At 43.1% G+C, this 18,146-nt stretch overlaps 1 pseudogene; it reads left to right on the top strand.

Annotated features, from left to right (window-relative positions):
- LOC148136492 (uncharacterized) overlaps nucleotides 1-16,011 on the top strand; it is a 129,319-nt pseudogene extending 113,308 nt beyond the window's left edge.
- Nucleotides 16,012-18,146: the final 2,135 nt, after the last annotated feature.

Genomic DNA, 18,146 nt, shown 5'->3' on the forward strand with positions numbered 1-18,146 from the left:
GAATTTCAGCTGTGCGTCTGATTTATCTCGAGAAACTCCTGCCATTTCTGTTTCACCGTCTACCCTCCTCTGCTCCCCTTTTCCAGTTAACTCTGGCCAGCTCCCTTTTGTGTTTGTCGATAAGTTGCTCATGTATAATCACTTCTCATCCAAGAGTTATCAATAAGTATGAACTGAGAGATGTAGTTTTCAGAGCTGGGATACGGAGAACGATTAGAAGATTAATTAACTATGTACAAAGAGAGAAAGAAAGAGTCAGAATATACATGAGGAAACAAATAAATAAAATAACAAAAATCTAGGTTATTGACAGAAGGCGACAGACGTCCTATTCCCTTTGGCAATGCCCATGTACTGTGATACTTTGTAAAGTGGATGCGCAACAGAGTAATATGTTCAAGTGTTGTGCCTGAAGCATCAACATTTATCTGGAATAATATGACAAACAGCAGTTGCTGAGGGATCCCACCAGGACAATTTGTTTATTTCCAGGTAAAAGGTGGATTAACTGAAATCGTTTCGGTTATCAGAAGTAGGAATTTGCAAGACACATCCTGATAATAATATGAATTTCGAGCATTAAATCCCATAATAGGTGAACGTTAAGATGTCAACATAGAATTAAATGATGTTTTCATGTTTTATAAATATTGGAAATCTCAGGGATCATGTTTTATTAACTATATCTCCGTTGATCATTCTCAAGGTCTTGTGCACGAATGCACAAACGTACCTACCTGCGCAAACGCTGGTTTAACAGTGTGTATTAAATCATTAACAGGGGTATTGAGTTTAAGAGTCGTGAGAACTTGTTGCAGCTCTATAAAACTTTGGTTAGACCGCACTTGGAATACAGCGTCCAGTTCTGGTCGCCCTATTATAAGAAAGATGTGGATGCTTTGAAGCGGGTTCAGAGGAGGTTTACCAGGATGCTGCCTGGACCGGAGGGCTTATCTTATAAGGAGAGGTTGACTGAGCTCGGACTTTTTTCATTGGAGAAAAGGAGGAGAAGAAGGGACCTAATTGAGGTATACAAGGTAATGAGAGGCAGAGACTATTTCCCAGGGCAGAAATGACTAACACGAGGGGTCATAGTTTTAAGCTGGTTGGAGGAAAGTATAGAGGGGATGTCAGAGGCGGGTTCTTTACACAGAGAGTTGTGAGAGCATGGAATGCGTTGCCTGCAGCAGTTGTGGAGGCAGGGTCATTGAGGACATTTAAAAGACTCCTCGACATACATATGGTCACAGAAATTTGAGGGTGCATACATGAGGATCAGTGGTCGGCACAACAACGTGGGCTGAAGGGCCTGTTCTGTGCTGTACTGTTCTATGTTCTATTTTCCGACATTCTTATTCAAATTAATCTGATTTGTTTACATTGCCACGCGCCATTCCTTGTTCCAAATTTGTTCTCTTCTCTCCCTGTACTTTATTTTATTCTGCCTCTCAAAAAGATATTGGTGTCTGGGAGAAGACATTTTATCACTCTCCATTCTCCACAGCCACTGTCTCCTATTCCTTCATGTTCCTTCACCAATGACACCCACATTCTGTCTCTGACATTTAAATCCCAATGAATTAGGCAATTGTAAATGTAACTTTTACTTCTGGGCTCAGGCCAGAAAATCTGAGCAAAGTATATACAAACTGTGCAATAGAACGTTTACAGCTTTATAAGCAAATAATTAAAATTTGCTGTGTTAAAGCGACAATATTGCCTCATTAAAGTAGTAGGAGGGAAGTTCAGAGAAATACCTGCGTATATCGGTGTGTGTTCAGGGCAGTTGTGCCAAGAGGCAGTTTTTAGATTGACCGCTGTTGTGATAATGGAGATTTCAGTGTAGTGACAGCATTTGAATTGACTTATACAAAAGCATTTACATGGATCATTGCATGTGGATCACGCAGCAGATTAATTCAGCCTGTGAAGAGAAAGCTTCACCTTTATCCTTTCGATTTAACATTGTTTAAGTAAATGAATATGGTCAGTAAGAACAATAGCAGGCGATGTCAACATGCCACTCAGACCAGGTATGATGGTTATGTTAAAAGTGTTATTGTGAAAAGGGTTAACTGGAACTGTTTTTTCAATGACTATGATTGATGTCAGTCTCCATGGATCCGAAATATGTCACTAGAGTACTTGCTATTTTTATAAAGAGGTGGCTTCTTTAATGTGTTATCCCATTGCATCTGGCAACATTCGACTGGAATGTTCCAGCCATGGTCAGGAGTTTATCCTGGGGTCTTTACTATATTTCTAAGGATTGGTTATGGTTATCATTTCGGATAGAATGTGTACTGATGATTATTCAGGCAGGATACTATCCCATCCTCGCTATTGTTGGTGTTCCTGGTAAGTCTATCTCTGTGCATTTAATAATTCTGTAAACCATTTTGAACGCCATCGCTATTTCTATTATCTGTATTTGCCAAAAAGTAAGCTATTTATTACCTTTGAATCACAAGGTCAATGCCAATTCCATGTAATGCATATTCTTCACTTACAAGCACCTGGGGAGGAACAAAAATGTTCACAACCAGCGTGGCCAATTTGGATCTGCGATTTTACTCCATATTCCCTGCATCACTAAACCTGTCCACTACTACCTTCACAATATTCCCAGTCTTCACTTCTGCTTCAGTGCTGTTTGTAAATAAACCATCATCTCATCCCTGCCAGTTGCAGTTCTCTTCTGGTCACTCTCCCAGTTATAAATAGTTTGATTACAAACGTATTCACGTCTCTTCCTGGAACTCCACCAGTTGGAAACTGTGAAGCTTTTGGATTCTAAAATGAGGTGAACACAGCTTTATGTCTTCTCTTTCAGCATAAACTGTGACCTCAGACGAGGCAGACGACTGTGCTGTCAGCGACCACGAAGGTGACAGTTTCATTCAACTGTTGTGATCTTAGGACTTTCCGATCCGGAGTGGATATCATGGACGTTACCTTCTGGATGCAGTGCTTTGATGTATTCACACAGTCACGGAGTCTATTCTGCCGCTCACTGAGCGGAATATAATAGTTCTATCTCCACAAAGGAAGATACAGAAAATGTGCCAGAAATTGTTCCCGACAGAGTAAGTGGTGAATATGAGAAACTTTGAGATTAAAAATAATAAAGAAAATCTGTCCAAAACCTAATAATTAAAGCTTGGTTAAGATGCTGCACTGGATGCACCCCATCACCGAGTGTTCATGGAGGTGGCAATAGTTAACAGCAGAGCAATAGTCACACAGCGCTGAAGCAGGCCCTTTAATCCAATCAGTCTATAATAACCTATTCCCACCTGCCTGCGCTGGCCCATATCCTTCCAAACCTTTCCGATTCATGTACTTATCCATTTTTTTAATGTTATAAGAAGAACTATGGAACATCCTTCAAATTTCTTTAGGTTTTGGAAATGCTGACTCCTGAAAACTGTAAAGCAGCTATTGCATTTTATAATATTTAAAACGGGAGTGGGTGGGAAAAATGAACAAAATTAAATATTGGACAACTTGATGTTAATTGTGAGGAAAGTATTAGAATATTTTTGAAGCAATATGAAAAGCAGACACGTGGGTTATCAGGATATGATTTGGCAGAGTCAGCTTAACTTCACGAAAGGATCATCATCTTCCAGAAACCTGTGGAGTTTGTCGTAGTTGTGTCATCAACAAATGAAAAGAAATGGGAGTGTTCTATTTGATTTTACAGAATACTTTCCCATGGTTGCTGACAGGTGCGTGAAAGTCAATCGATAAGGCGGAATATACAAAATGAATTGAGAATTATTTAGTTGAGAAAATACAGAGAACAGCACCCTCGTCAGGACTGAAGTCAGTTACTCATGGGATATCACATGTATCAGTGTTTGACCCACAGCAATTTGAACGGCAGATGAATGAATTGGTTGTGCGCTGCAAAAAGTATCTATCTCATTCCGTATAGATTAAATGGTGTGAGGTTCGGATGTGTTGTTCAAAAGGACCTTCAAGTCCTTGATCATGAGTCACCAAAAGACAGTACATATCGGAGTATAAGTAGTTATTGCAGTGTTTGGTGTATTGTCCTTCATTATAAATGATTGAAGTACACACGTAAAGCGATCTTCCTCCAATAGTCGGAACTTGAGCGTTTATTTTGGGCACTGTGCGCAGATTTGACTTCAAGGCTTGTGCAAAGATTTGTCGCTCGGGTGCCGGTTACCATGGTAGTGCATATGTTTGTCGAGCTGAGGAATTTATTTGCAGACGTTTCCACCCCTGTCTGGGTGACACTTTCAGTGTTTTACCACCGCCGTGAAGCGCTGCTGTATTGTCTCTTCTGGAAATTATTTGGTTAAGTTACTGCTGCTTCCGGTTTCCTGTTCAATTTGTTCGTTGTAGTTGCCAGTGAAATGGGTATGGGTCTCTGTTTATTGATGGAGCCCGTGGATGAGCGCCGTGATTGTCGGAATTCTCTGGGTGTCCTCGGTTTAGATTGTCCTGCCATTGCTGCACAATTCTAGTCTAATTTTCAGTTCTTGTCATCTGAATATATGGCGACGAGAGACAGCTGGTCGGTGCGTTTAGTCGCTCTTCCTTATTGTGGATGCGGATTGCTTATTGTCTCCCTGTTTGACCTGTATAGTGTTCCGCGTATTCTTTGTCTGGTGTCTTTTAAATAGTCTTCCACATGATGTATTTCAGGTCTTTTGTTCGGGAGAGTTGTTGTCCGAGCGTAGCTGTCGCTTTATAGTCTGTCATGAATCCCAGGTGTCGAATGCTTTAGGTTTGATTTTTTTTGAGGAAATGATCCCCTTTCCACCGACGCAGATATTATTACCATGAGGAGAGAGTGAAGAAACTGAGTGCTTAATCTGTCGCCCTGTTAAAGAAGAAGAGATGGTTATTTCGAAATTTCTGTGTTGGTGAGGATCATGTATTTCCAAAAGAGATATTGGTAAGGTGAGAAATTCAATACGATACGGAGGATTGATTGGTTTGATTTATTTTCATGTGGGCCCGAGTTCCGAGAAAAAAAAATGCTTGTGTGCAAGATAGGCAGATTATAGTAAGCAAAAATATATAGGTCATAGGGTGAATAAACATTTGAACAGAGTAAGGCACACAGGTTACACTGCACAGGACGTGCACGAGACAAAATCAACATGTACAATGCCATCATTATTTTAAGTTATGGACCCATTGATTAGTCTAATTCGGATTTCCTAATATTACATGGCACTGTAAACTCCATGGGTTAGATTAGAGTGGTGCTGGAAAAGCACAGCATTTCAGGCAGCATCCGAGGAGCAGTAAAATCAACGTTTCGGGCAAAAGCCCTTCATCAGGAATAAAGACAGAGAGCCTGAAGGGTGGAGAGGCCTCTGTGAGCTCCATGGCTTTTGAAAGAGAGGTAGAGTCTCTGAATGAACTCTCCCAACATTAATTTGCAGTCGGTGTATGTCAACCTACAATGAGCGTCATGTTTTATCACCGTCCTAATAACAGCTAAAATAGCTTCCTTCTCAAACAGTTAGCCATTCCCACTGGTTTCTGATCGACATTGAGAGCACCAGTCTGTTTTCTCAACGATGCAAGATGCCTCCTTGCAGATTCACAAAACATATTTCTTCCCTCCTTATAGCCAGCAAGGCACGTTAAAGATCTCGAGTGTACCACGAGCACTGGAGGCGCAAGGAAGAACGTGGAACAGTATGTCTCCCTAGCCTCTGCTCCCTTATCTGTGAATGCCTACTGGCTGCTACTCACTCTGAATTCACTTTGCTTTTTTCCCCCTCCGGGATTGCAGAACAGTTTGTGAGAAAACGAGTCTGAGTTTTCCTTTTGGACAAGGGGTGTGTGTATGGGAGATTTCTTAATTGGAATTGTTAATTCGTGATAGTCACTGTATCTATTATTGTTATGTTTTCCAATCGAGTGAAGCTATTCCAAACTACTATTTATTTATTTGTATTTTATCTATAACACTTAAATAAATGGTGTTTTGCTTAACACTGTGTAGTTTGACAAGTCACATTGCATTTTAAAGCCACTTCACGTTTAGATTTAAAATACGAAAAATTTAGGTTCTAGACTACCGTCATAAAATATTTTTGAGAGACTCGAGTCTATAACAATAGAACTTTTCTTTCCCTGTGTAATGGGCTGGAGGGACTGAATGGACTATCACTCATTTTTGTCGAAAAGTCTCAGTGGATTGAAGGCGTCCTCATGTTCCTTTGAAGTGAGCATGAGGTGCTGATTAAACTCTACATTTTTTAACTGTGGAATTGTACGGTGTTTAGCAGAACTGTTACATGTATGTTAAGCGCACTTGAAGAGCAGAAGCTTTAATATTGCCAGGTCGTGCTGCACGTGCACTCAGAGAGCTCCAGGAGTGCAACGATAAAACATTGATCGAAACATTGTGCGACCTTCAGTGACCAGCCCCACTTCTGATCTTACGGTTAAGGAAAGACGTTGATGAAGTGGTCGAAGATGTTTCTGCCGAGAATGCTACAGTGAGGTTTCCTGCAGAGATGTCCTGGAACTGGGAGGATTGACATCCACAACCATAGACACCTTTCTTTGTGCCACAATTGACTCCAACAATTGGGGAGTTTACACTAATTCCCATTCATTCCAATTTTGTTTCGCTCTTTGACGTCATATTTAGTCGACCACTTCCTTGTTGTCAGGGCCTGTCACTCTTACTTGAAACCTTGTGTCGACCTTTTTGTTCATAGAAGTAGGGCATGCTATAGGGGTAGGGAGTACTTTCTTCAAATACAGAGAGTGGTGATTGTCAGGAATTCTCTATTCCACAGTGTTAGGGGAGCTAGATCACTGAAACTATGTAAAGCGGATGGAAGTGGATGTTGACTTGTCAGAGAGTCGAGCGTCATAAAGAATGGGACATTAGAAGTAATTTGAGATCTGGAGCGGATCAGCCAATATCTTATTAACGGGCAAGACAGGCTTGGGGACATAAGACCTGCTCCTGTTTCTGATGTTCTCGCATTCTGTTTTTGTTAATTATGTGGCCGCTGTTAACCTGGAAGTTCTGTTATTGAATGTTGCAATCAGGGAGACCAGAACATTTTATGAGCCATCCGTTGGCGAGGTATGACGGCTGTAATTGTAGTGAATCAGGATCTACAACATGACCAACAAATGAACTGCAAGTTGCAGACAAGGCAGTGAGAGATAAGAGTGGGTTTTCCAAATACATTCTCTAAATGATCCTGGACGGTTTGTAACAGTCTTCAGGAGCCCAATGGTCTGTTTCTGTGCATCAGACTGTCGGAGTGGCCTCTGACTGCTCCTGTCCAACAGGATTCAGCAGCTGAATGGAACCAGGAACATAGAATCGAGGAGCAGGAGTGTGTCAGTTGACACTTTGAGCCTTTTCGACTTTGAACTTAGATTGTGGCTGATCAGGTTGTGGGCTCAGTCCAACTTTCTTGTGTGAATCCCATTTTCCATGTATCACTTGCATAACTTACGCAGCTTTGAATCAATGTTAGCATAGAGGCAAGACAAACATCTAGGCAAAAGAATTACATTCCTAAGGTTATTTTTGATTTTCGCCATATCTCTCTTATATAATCAGAACTGTATACAATACGAAAACAGACCCTTGCGTCCAACCTGTCCACGGCGAATAGATAGAAGAAAGTGAAGATGCTGGTGATCAGAGTCGAGAGTGCGGTGTTGAAAAAAGCACAGCAGGCCAGGCAACATCCGAGGAACAGGAGAATCGACGTTTCGGTCATACACCGTTCATCAGGAATGAGCCTTGTGCGCAGGGATGTTGAGAGATAAGTAACAGCAGTGTGGGGCATTTGTCCTAATCATTTTCCCACATTCACTATTTCCTCTGAAAGCACTTTCCTTACAAGCGCAACTCTCTACGTGAAAAAGTTGTCCCTAATATATTTTCTAAATCTTTCCCTTCTTAGCTTCAACCTATGCCATGCGGTTGTGGACTTCACTGTCTTGGGAAACAGGCTGTTGTCATGCTTTATAAACCTTTTTAATGTCACTCCTCTACCTTCGATACTCCAGGGGCCAAGCCTCTGCCTACTCAGCCTCTCACTGTCGTGCAAACCCTCCAGTCCTTGAACGTCCTTGTCAGTCTTTTCTGCACCCTGTCAAGTATAACAACATTCTTCTTTTAGTCGAGCCAACGTAATTGTGTGCAGTATTCTTCAAGTGGCCTCACTAACATCCTGCACATGTGCAATATGCCACAGCAACTCCTATAGTCAGTACTCTGATCTATTAGAGCCAGTGTGCCAAATGCGTTCATCACTACTCTCTCTACCTGCGGCTCTACTTGCAAGGAACTAAACACCTGCCGCGCTCTTCTCTTTATTGAGCAACACTAATCACGGCCTTAGAATTCACCATATAATTGCTGCTCTAATTTGCATTCCAATCTACAAAACCCCGTGTTTATCGAAATTAAACTTCAACTGCCACTCCATGTCTCAATGGTCCATGTGATTATCGTTCAATTCTACTCTGAGGTAATCAACTTCACTGTCCGCTTCAGCACCATTTCGATGTAATCTGTAAACGTACTAACCATGCCTCTGATATTCACGTTCAAGTAGTATATATGAATTATGAAATACAATGATATCTATACTGATTCATGCTGCACACCGCTGGTCACAGGCCTCTAGTCTGAAGAACAACACTCCACATTGAAGACAATTTTGAATCCAATCGGCTCACTCCCTCTGGACCCTATATGACCTACCGTTACGAATTTGTGTACCAATCTAAACATTAAGAACACTTTGCTGAAGTTCATCCAGAAAATGTCTGCCACAGTGCCTTCATCAATATTCATTGTCATCGCTTCAAAAAACCCAATCAAGTTAATGACATACCCTTTCCACAGCCCAACCCATGTTGACTGTCCCTAATCAGTCCTTGCTTTTCGAAATGCATATAAATCCTAGCACTTCGAATCCCCTCCGATAACTTAGCCACCACTGACCTCGTTCCCTGATTGGTTGTGTCACTGTTTCCCTTTCTCGCCCCACCCCTCTACTGATCACAGCAACAGGTGTGACAAAGGTCTCAGACGGTCTCAGGGTCAATGGTAGGAACAAGTCAACACGTCTCATTAATCTTCTTTATTTAACGAGTTGATAACCAAAACAAAATTAATCAAACTATATGGAAAGATGAATGACAAACAGTGTGGATATTTATGATTTGGAGGTGTTAGTGTTAGATTGGGGTGGACAACGTTAAAAAAAATCACATAACACCACGATACAGTCCAACAGGTTGATTTGGAAGCACTAGTTTTCTAAGCGCTGCTTCTACATCAGGATGCTGTGGAGCAGAATCATAAGAAACAGACTTTAGAACAGCAGCATTGCAGTGTCATGAAATGTAATATCAAACAAATATGGATTAACACTTTCAAGTTTTAGAATAACCATGGTAGTTTCTGTTCCTGCAAACTCCTTATCGGATGTGAAAGTTTCTTGAGCATTTAGGGGTTACTGAGGATCATATTTGCAAGAAATGTCGTTGGTTGAGAATCCTGAAAGATCAAATGAATCGGTTGGAGCGACGTTCAGATGCAACGTGGTATTTTCAAGACCTAGTGTGTGTGACTGATGGTAGTTATAGAAAGGGAAAAAGCCGCATATGTAGTCAGGCAGATGGTGAGCTCCAAGAAAGGTAGGAGAGGTAGGTGGCAGTGGTCTTCTATGGTTATCGCCATTTCAACCAAGTAAGCTGTTTTGCAACATATAGAGTGTGATGTGCTTTTAGGGGCATGTACCAACTGTCTGGAATTAAGCCAGGCTCTAATGCAACGAGTGGTATGCCAGGTACTAAGGATTGATTGTGTTAGGGGAACTGTCTAGGCAGAGGCACAGACAGGCGTTCCTGCGGCCAGCGGCGAAAATTCGGAATGACGTGCTGCCTGCCTGCTGTCAGGATCAAGTATTTCTCAGATAGGATGTGGAATATTCTCAAAGTGGAGAGGGACCAGGAGTAGGTCAATGAACACATTAGTACCAATGACCTCGGAAGGGAATAGAATGAGATTCTGAACAGAGAACATACAAAGTTAGGCAGGAGTTTAAATAGAGGTCCCAGAGTCGTGATACCGTGTCTCTCCCGGTTCTACGAGCTAGTGAGGTTTGGAGTATGATGATAAAGCAGATGAATGCGTAGCTCAAGAAATGTTGTATGTTAGAAGCATTCCCATTTTTTGGATTATTGCAATCTCTGCAAGAGTACAAGTGACCTTTACAAGAAGGATGGATTGCACCTGAATTAGGAAGGAACTAATATACTGGCAGGGAGATTGGCTACAGCTATTTAGGAGGATTTAAACTAGAAAGGGAGGGGGGTGTCGTAGTGGGAGTCAGGGAAATACTGACGAAAGAGATTAATCTGAGACTGGTGCAGGTATGAAACGAAGCGAGTCAAACAGTCGGGGAAGGCAGGAACAAAGCAGAGAAGACGGTAGGATTGATGAATTAATCCGTCTTTATTTCAATGCAAGAGGCTTAACTGGGAAGCCAGATGATCTCAGGGCATGGATAGGAACATGGGACTGGGATTTCATAGCAATTACAGAAACGTGGCACAGGTATGGACACGACGGGCACCTTAATGCTCCAGGATACAAATGCGATTGAAAGGATATGAAGGGAGATAGGAAAGGATGGGGAGTGGCGTATTTGACAAGGTTTAACATTACATCTGTATTGAGGTAATATATCCAGTGAAGTTATTTAGGTAGAACTGAGCAATAAGAAAGTGATGAACACCTTATTGGGATTGCATTATCGGTCCCCTAATAGACAGCGGGAAATTGAGAAACAAATTTGTAAGGAGATTTCAGTTATTTGTCAGAATAATAGCGTTGTTATGGAAAAGATTGTAACTTTGCAAACATAGACTGGCACTGCACAGTGTAAGGGTTCAGACGGACAAGAATTTGGTAAGAGTGTAAAAGTGAATTTTCTGAGTCAGTATTTGGATGTACCTGCTGGAGAATGGGCAAAACTTGACCTATTCTCGAGATAAAAGGCAGGGCAGTTGACTGAGGTCTGAGTAGGTGATTACTTGTAACCGTAAATCTAAAATTGTTGTGGAAAAGGATAGACCAGATCTCACAGTTGATGTTCTAAATTGTAGGAAGGCTAGTTTTGACAGTGTTAGGCAATATTGAGTGCAAATGTTCGCAGGTAAAGAGACGGCTGGAAAATGGGAAGCATTCAGAAATGAGACAACGAGAGTCCAGAGACAGTTTATTCTTGTTCGGGTGAAACGAACAAGTGGTAGGTGAAGAGAATGCTGGATGACTGGAGAAATCGAGGGTTTGGTTAAGAAAAAGAAGGAAACATTTGTCAGGTATAGGCAGTAGAGATCGAGTGAATACTTAGAAGAGTATGAAGAAAGAAGGAGAACTCGAAAAGGGGAAAGCAGGAGGGAAGAAAAGGACGGAGATACTTTTGGTAAGTAGAGTTCAGGAGAATCCAAGGAGTGTTTACAAATACATTCAGGGCAAAAGGATAACAAGGGAGTGAATGGGGACGCTCAAAGATTAACAAGGCAGCCTTTGTGTGGTGCCGCAGCAGATGGGGAAGATACCAAACGAGTATTTTGCATCAGTGTTTACTGGGAGAAGGACAAGGAAGATACAGAGTGTGGAGAAATAGATGCTGACACCTTGGAAAAAAATGTCCATATTACAGAGAAGAAAGTGATGGATGTCTTGAAACGCATAAAGTAAGATAACTCCCCGGGACCGGATCAGGTCTAGCCTAGAACTCTTTGGGAACACAGGGAAGTGATTGTTGCGACCCTTAGTGAGATATGTGTATCATCGATAGTCACAGGTGAGGTGGCAGAAGACTGGAGGTTGGCAAACGTCGTACCATTATTTAAGAAAGTTAGTAAGGAAAGTCAGAGAACTATAGACGGGTGGGCCTGACGTCGGTGGTGGACAAGCTGTTGGAGGGAATCCTGAGGGCCAGGAGCTACAGGTATTTGGAAAGGCAAGGACTCAATAGGGAATAGTCAACATGCCCTTGAGCGTAAAATATCCTGTCTGACGAAGTGGAGTGAGGTTTTTCGGATAAAAGGAACAATGACGATTCATGTGAACAGTGTGGCAGACGTGATTGAAATGAAATTAGTAAGACGTTCGAGTAGTTCCCATGGGAGACTGGTTGGCAAGGTTAGATCACTTGGAATGCAGGGAAAACAAGCGAATTGGATACAGAACTGGTTGGAAGGTCGAAGACAGAGATTGCAGTGGACCAATTTTTTTTAGAGTGAAGGGATATGACGAATGGAGTGCCATAAGTCTCGCTGATGGGTCCAATTCTTTTCGTCATTTATATAAATGACTTGCATATTAACGTAGGAGGTTTAGTTAGCAAGTTTACCAATTATACCGAAGGTTACAACACATTATAACTGGATCAGGATCAGATGGGCCATTGGGCTGAGGAGCGGCAGATGGAGTTCAATGTCGATAAATGCGAGGTGTTACGTTTCGGGAAAGCAAATCTTGTCGGGATTTATACACTTAATGGTAAGGTCCGAGGCAGTGTTGCTGAACAAAGAGACCTTGGCGATCAGGTTATTATTTACTTGAAAGTAGAGTCACAGGAATATAGGATAGTGAAGAAGGAGTTTGGTATGCTTTCCTTTATTGGTCAGAGTGTTGAGTATAGGATTTGAAAGGACATGTTTCGGCTGTGTAGGAAATGAGAGGACATGTTTGGTTCAGCCACTTTTGCCATATTGCGTGAAATTGTGGTCTCCTTCATTTGGAAGAATGTTGTGAAACTTGAAATGGTTCAGGAAAGACTTACAAGGATGTTGTCAGTGTTGGAGCATTTGAGGTATATTCAAAGGCTAAATAGACTGGGGTTGTTTCCCGGAGCTTTGAAGGTTGAGGGTGACCTTACAGAGGGTTATAAAAAAGCATAAAGTGCATGTTTAGGATAAATAGAAAACGTTTTTCCACTGGAATCGGGGAGTCCAGAACGAGAGGTCATGCGTTTAGGGCGAGAGGGGAATAAAAGAGGAGGAATCTAAGGAGAAACTTCTTCACACAGAGTGTGATGCATGTATGGAATGAGCTGCCACAAAAAGAGGCGGGGCCGGGTACAATTGCAACATTTAAAATGCATCTGGATGGTTTTACGAACAGGAAAGTTTTGAAAGGCTATGCGCCACGTGCTGGCAAATGGGACTAGATTATGTTCGGATATCTGGTCAGCATGGACTGAAAGGTTTGTTTCCAAACTCTACATCTCTATGACTCCATGACTTTAGGTAGATCCCAGAACGTTTTGAAAGTTGCAATCTCACGATAACTTTTAAGATCTCAGCTCGCACAATGTATTCAAGGTGTGAAGTTAAAATTGTTCTTTGTCATGATATTAGGTCAGACTGATTCCATTTCTAAAGTGAAAGTAATGGAATCTTGCATGGAATCATACAGTTCTTCAAGTTCAAATTCACCCCACAAACTGCTATGTGTGCATGTGCGTCTGAGTGTGAGTGTGGGGTTGGGTGTATATGTGAGAAAGTGGGTGCCTGTGTGTGAATGTAATGCGGTATAAGTCTACGAGGAGGTGTGTGCGTGCGAGTTCAGGAAGTTATGTGTGAGCATATGAGACAGAGCCTGTGTGTGAGAGAGGGCCTGTGTGAGTGTGTTTGCGTGTGTGTGCGCGCGCGTTCATGTGTGTGTGTGTGTGTGTGTGTATATATATATATATATATATATATATATATATATATATATACAGTGCAGTGGGGGTCACCTGTAGTGTGACATGAACGCAAGGTTCTGTTTGAGTTGATCCCCATGGGAACTGAACTTCGCAATCAGACACTACTCAACCACTTTGCGTTTTGGATGTCCCGAAGTCCCCCTTGGACGGAAGTCACCCGAAGATCCGAGGCCAAATGTCCCTTCCTGCAAAGGTGTTCCCCGATTGGGAGGGAACACTCCTAACTATTGATCCTTGTGCGGTGTACATTCATTCTTTGCTGCAGTCTCTGCTCAGTCCCACAAATGTACCATGCTCAGGTATCCTTGCATGCAGTGGATGAGATAGACCATGTTGATCGAGTCACAGGCGTACATGTCGCTTACAAGGTGAATTGTGTGCCCAAGTGTAATGGCGGCATCTGTATCGACACTCTGACACTATGGCAACAAATGAATGGACTGACATTCCTCAGAACATCCTATACACAACATTCTGTTGCTGCAATTCCACAGAATATTCTGGACCCAACATTCTCATATTCACCAGAACATTCCATCCTCATCATTTCATTTCCGACATTCCCCAGAACATTTAATCACCAACATTCTCTGGAATATTCTACACCCAGCATTCCACAGAAAATTCTAGAACTGACATTTCCCAGAACATTCTATACCAAACATTCTCCACCCGACCTTCCCCTGAATATTCTAAGACTGACATTTCCCGGAACATTTTATACCAAAATTATCAACTTGGCATTCCCTTGAACATGCTGTAACCAACATTTTCCAGAACATTCAAAACCGGACATTTTCCAGAACATTTTATAAGTGACATTCACTGGAACTTTCTATGCCCAACTTGCCCTGGAACATTCTGTGTCAGACATTCTCTGGAACATTCCATAACTGACATTCTCCGAAACATTCTATAACTGACATTCTCCAGAATATTCAATTCCTGACATTATTTGTGAAGGACCGGACGCCAGTGAACTGAACAAGGGATAAGATCCCGAAGGAAACGATCCCGTTCCAAGGAGAAGGAAACGTTGTTCTGAATTCCCCTCATGTAGTTAAACGGATGAAAACTGTATCCTTTCGTTTACATATGTTCACGACATCGTATCGCCTACAATTCAGAGAAAAAGACAGAAATTTCCAACGTTCATTTGTCCTCAAGGAAGTCGGAGAGAATTCTTCAGGACAGCAACGTTTTCACCCCCCGTATTAGTAACAAGGAAGATTGACCCGTATCTGTGCTTGAGTGATTAAGTGTGTGCAATTTTTTGAGAAAGCATCTGTTCTTATGGCTTGGATCTCTGTAACGTTAAAGGAGCGATAGTTTCCTGTGTTTTAGAAACATTTTTGTCAGTAATTCAGACCTTCCCATTTGTTGTTTTTTTGCTGCTCAATTTGTTTTAATAAATCTCTGAGTAAAGGGACACATTTCAAAGGCTCACCGGATCCTCAATGAAACTGTTCCCTTTGCCTCCAGGCTGATGCATAATGTGTTGGTTTTCCTTTCTTACAGTTAACGTACTGACGATCTACGTCCTGCTTTATAAAGATTGTGGATTGTCTCCATGTGTCAGACGCTACCTGGGAGCGATGGCAGTAGCGGACCTACTGGTCATTATCCTCGACCTGATATTGCGACACATTCCTATTGTGTATGAGGAACATTTCTATTTCCTGTCCTCTATCGAAGTGTGTAATATCCACGCTGTTCTGCTTCATGCAGCCACTGACTGTTCTGTCTGGTTCACTGTCACTTTTACCCTTGATCGGTTCGTGGCTATTTGTTTCCTGAAGCTGAAAAGTAAATATTGCAGTGAAAAAACGGCGGCTGTGGTTCTAGGAGCAGTGACTGTGCTGAGCTGTTTAAAGAACATTTTCTGGTATTTTATGTTCACAGGTCGGTATCAGCTTGGCAACCTCCCCTGGTTTTGTGATGTACCATTCGCTGTTCGATTCTCCCCTGTCTGGATCACAATCGAGTTCCTACACCACATTCTAACCCCGGCTCTCCCATTTGTCCTGATTCTGCTGCTCAATATTTTCACTGTCAGACACATTTTAGTGACCAGCAGAGCCCGCAGGAGACTCCGCGCTCACACCAGTGGGGACGCTCAGTCTGACACTGAAATGAGAAACCGAAGAAAATCCATCATTTTACTGTTTGTGATCTCGGCCAATTTCATACTGTTGTGGTCAACGTTAATGATGTATTCTATATGGAAGCGGATGTATGAATTTGGGTTTAGGTCTGTGTCTCTCGATTTCTTTGTACAGGAATTGGGCTTCATGCTGCAGCTCCTCAGTTGCTGCACAAACACCGCAATTTATGCTGTGGCCCAGACAAAGTTCAGATGGCAGCTGAAAACTGTGCTGAAATATCCCCTTAACCAAATTCTTCAATAAATCAAATTCACTTATTCATCAATCCACCCGGGATCTTCTTATTTCAGTTCAATGTTGCAGCAATAAAGTCGCCTGTCGGTATGGTAACAACCTAAGGATAGTCCTGGTTTGGCCAACCTTATCCCACAACGGGGTTGCAGGGACACAGTTCAATGTTTCTCTCAAATCAGGGTCGGGTGAGAAACGACACCTTCCCACTGAATGTATTGATTACGTCAATTTGTAAACAATAGAAACAATCACTTAAACGAGCCGAGCAGAAGAGTGAACTATGTGATTCTTTGCGATTCTGTTGAAGAAACTGAGCTGGAGAGAGAGAGAGAGAGAGAGAGAGAGAGAGAGACTCAGCCCCAAGCCCTGGTCATCAGGGAAGGGGAGGATACCGGGGACTGAGCGAGACACTGCGTTCAAATCACTGTCCTTGCTTTTACCTCTGAGATCTAGCCTTCAGCAGAAATCATCTCTCGTTTCCATTCCACCAACGCCACGCAACTACATCCGTCTCTCTATCTCTTTCTCTTTCTCTATCCCTCACTCTTCCTCCTCCCTCCTCATCCCCTCTCTTGCACTCTCTCTCCCTGTTTTGTCTCGTTCCGTTTCTCCTCGATTCTCTCACTCTCTCACTGCAGGCTCTCTCTTTCTCTGCCTCTCTCCCTTTCATTGTCTCTGCCCTCCCCTTTCTCACATCCCATCACTGCACTCGCTTCCACGCTTCTCATTCTCCCTCACCATTTCCATCACTCTCCGGCTGCCTTGTCTCGTTCTTGTCTTTGTTCCTCTCGCTCATCCTTCGCTCCTCCCACCACTCATAACTTTCTATTCTCTCTCCACAACAGTCCAGCCTCTCTGGATACCACCTGTCTCTAGGTCAGAGAAAGAGTGAAGTTCAAGCGAGAGAGAATGTGTTAGATAGAGAGGGAGGGAGAGCAATTTTTTCAGATGGAAATTGAGGGTCGGGAGAGAGAAAAGGTCAGACAGAAGGAGAGAGAGGAAACGAGAGAGGGAGAAGGTGAGAGAGTCAGAGACAGGGAGAGCGTTTTAGAGTGAGTCAGAGGAGGGGAGAGAGAGAGAGGGAGTCAAACAGAGGGACAGTGAGGGGTCGAGATTCAGACGGAGAGAAATCAGAGACAGAGACGGGATGGGGTGAGAGGAAGTCGAAGGGAGGGAAAGACAAATGGAAAGGGAGAGTTAGAGAGGGAGGGAAGATTGATATAGAGAGGTGTGAGAGAGAGAGGGAGTGATTGAGTGGGCAGGCGTGCGAGAGAGAAGGACGGGAGCGAGAGACAGTGGGTGGATAGAGAGTGAGAGCGGGTGACAGGGGGAGGCAGGGTGAATACAGAGAGAGGGAGGGTGGAGAGAGTGTAGGGGGAGACACAGAGTGGGAGTGTTTGCTGAGAGACAGAGCGTGGGAGTGTGCAAAGAGACATAGAAGAAAGGAGCGAGAGGCGGAAGAGAGGAGATGAGAGAAAGAGAGGATTAGATTACATTACAATGTGGAAACAGGCCCTTCGACCCAACAAGTCCACACCGACCCACCGAAGCATTACCCACCCATTCCCCTACATTTACCCCTTACCTAACACTATGGCCAATTCACCTGACCTGCACATCTTTTGACTGTGGGAGGAAACCCGAGCACCCGGAGGAAAACCACGCAGACACGGGGAGAACGTGCAAACTCCACACAGTCAGTCGCCTGAGGCGGGAATTGAACCCCAATCTCTGGCGCTGTGAGGCAGCAGTGCTTACCACTGTGCCACCGTGCCGCCCACGGAGGAGGAGAGAGAGAGAAAAGTTAAGAGAGTAGGGGAGAGAGGGAAGTGGAGAGAGAGGGGAGGATAGAGGGGTGAGAGCGCGGGAGCAGGTCGAGATATTGAGAGAAGGGAGTGAGTGAGAGAGGAGCAGAGATAGAGGAGGAGGGGTATAGAGAGAAGGAGGGGAGAGAAACACAGATGGAGGTGGAGTG

This window comes from Chiloscyllium plagiosum, unplaced genomic scaffold (genome assembly GCF_037043375.1).
Source record: "Chiloscyllium plagiosum isolate Xiang-an unplaced genomic scaffold, Cpla_swu_hap1 HiC_scaffold_45, whole genome shotgun sequence".
Lineage (NCBI taxonomy): Eukaryota > Metazoa > Chordata > Chondrichthyes > Orectolobiformes > Hemiscylliidae > Chiloscyllium > Chiloscyllium plagiosum.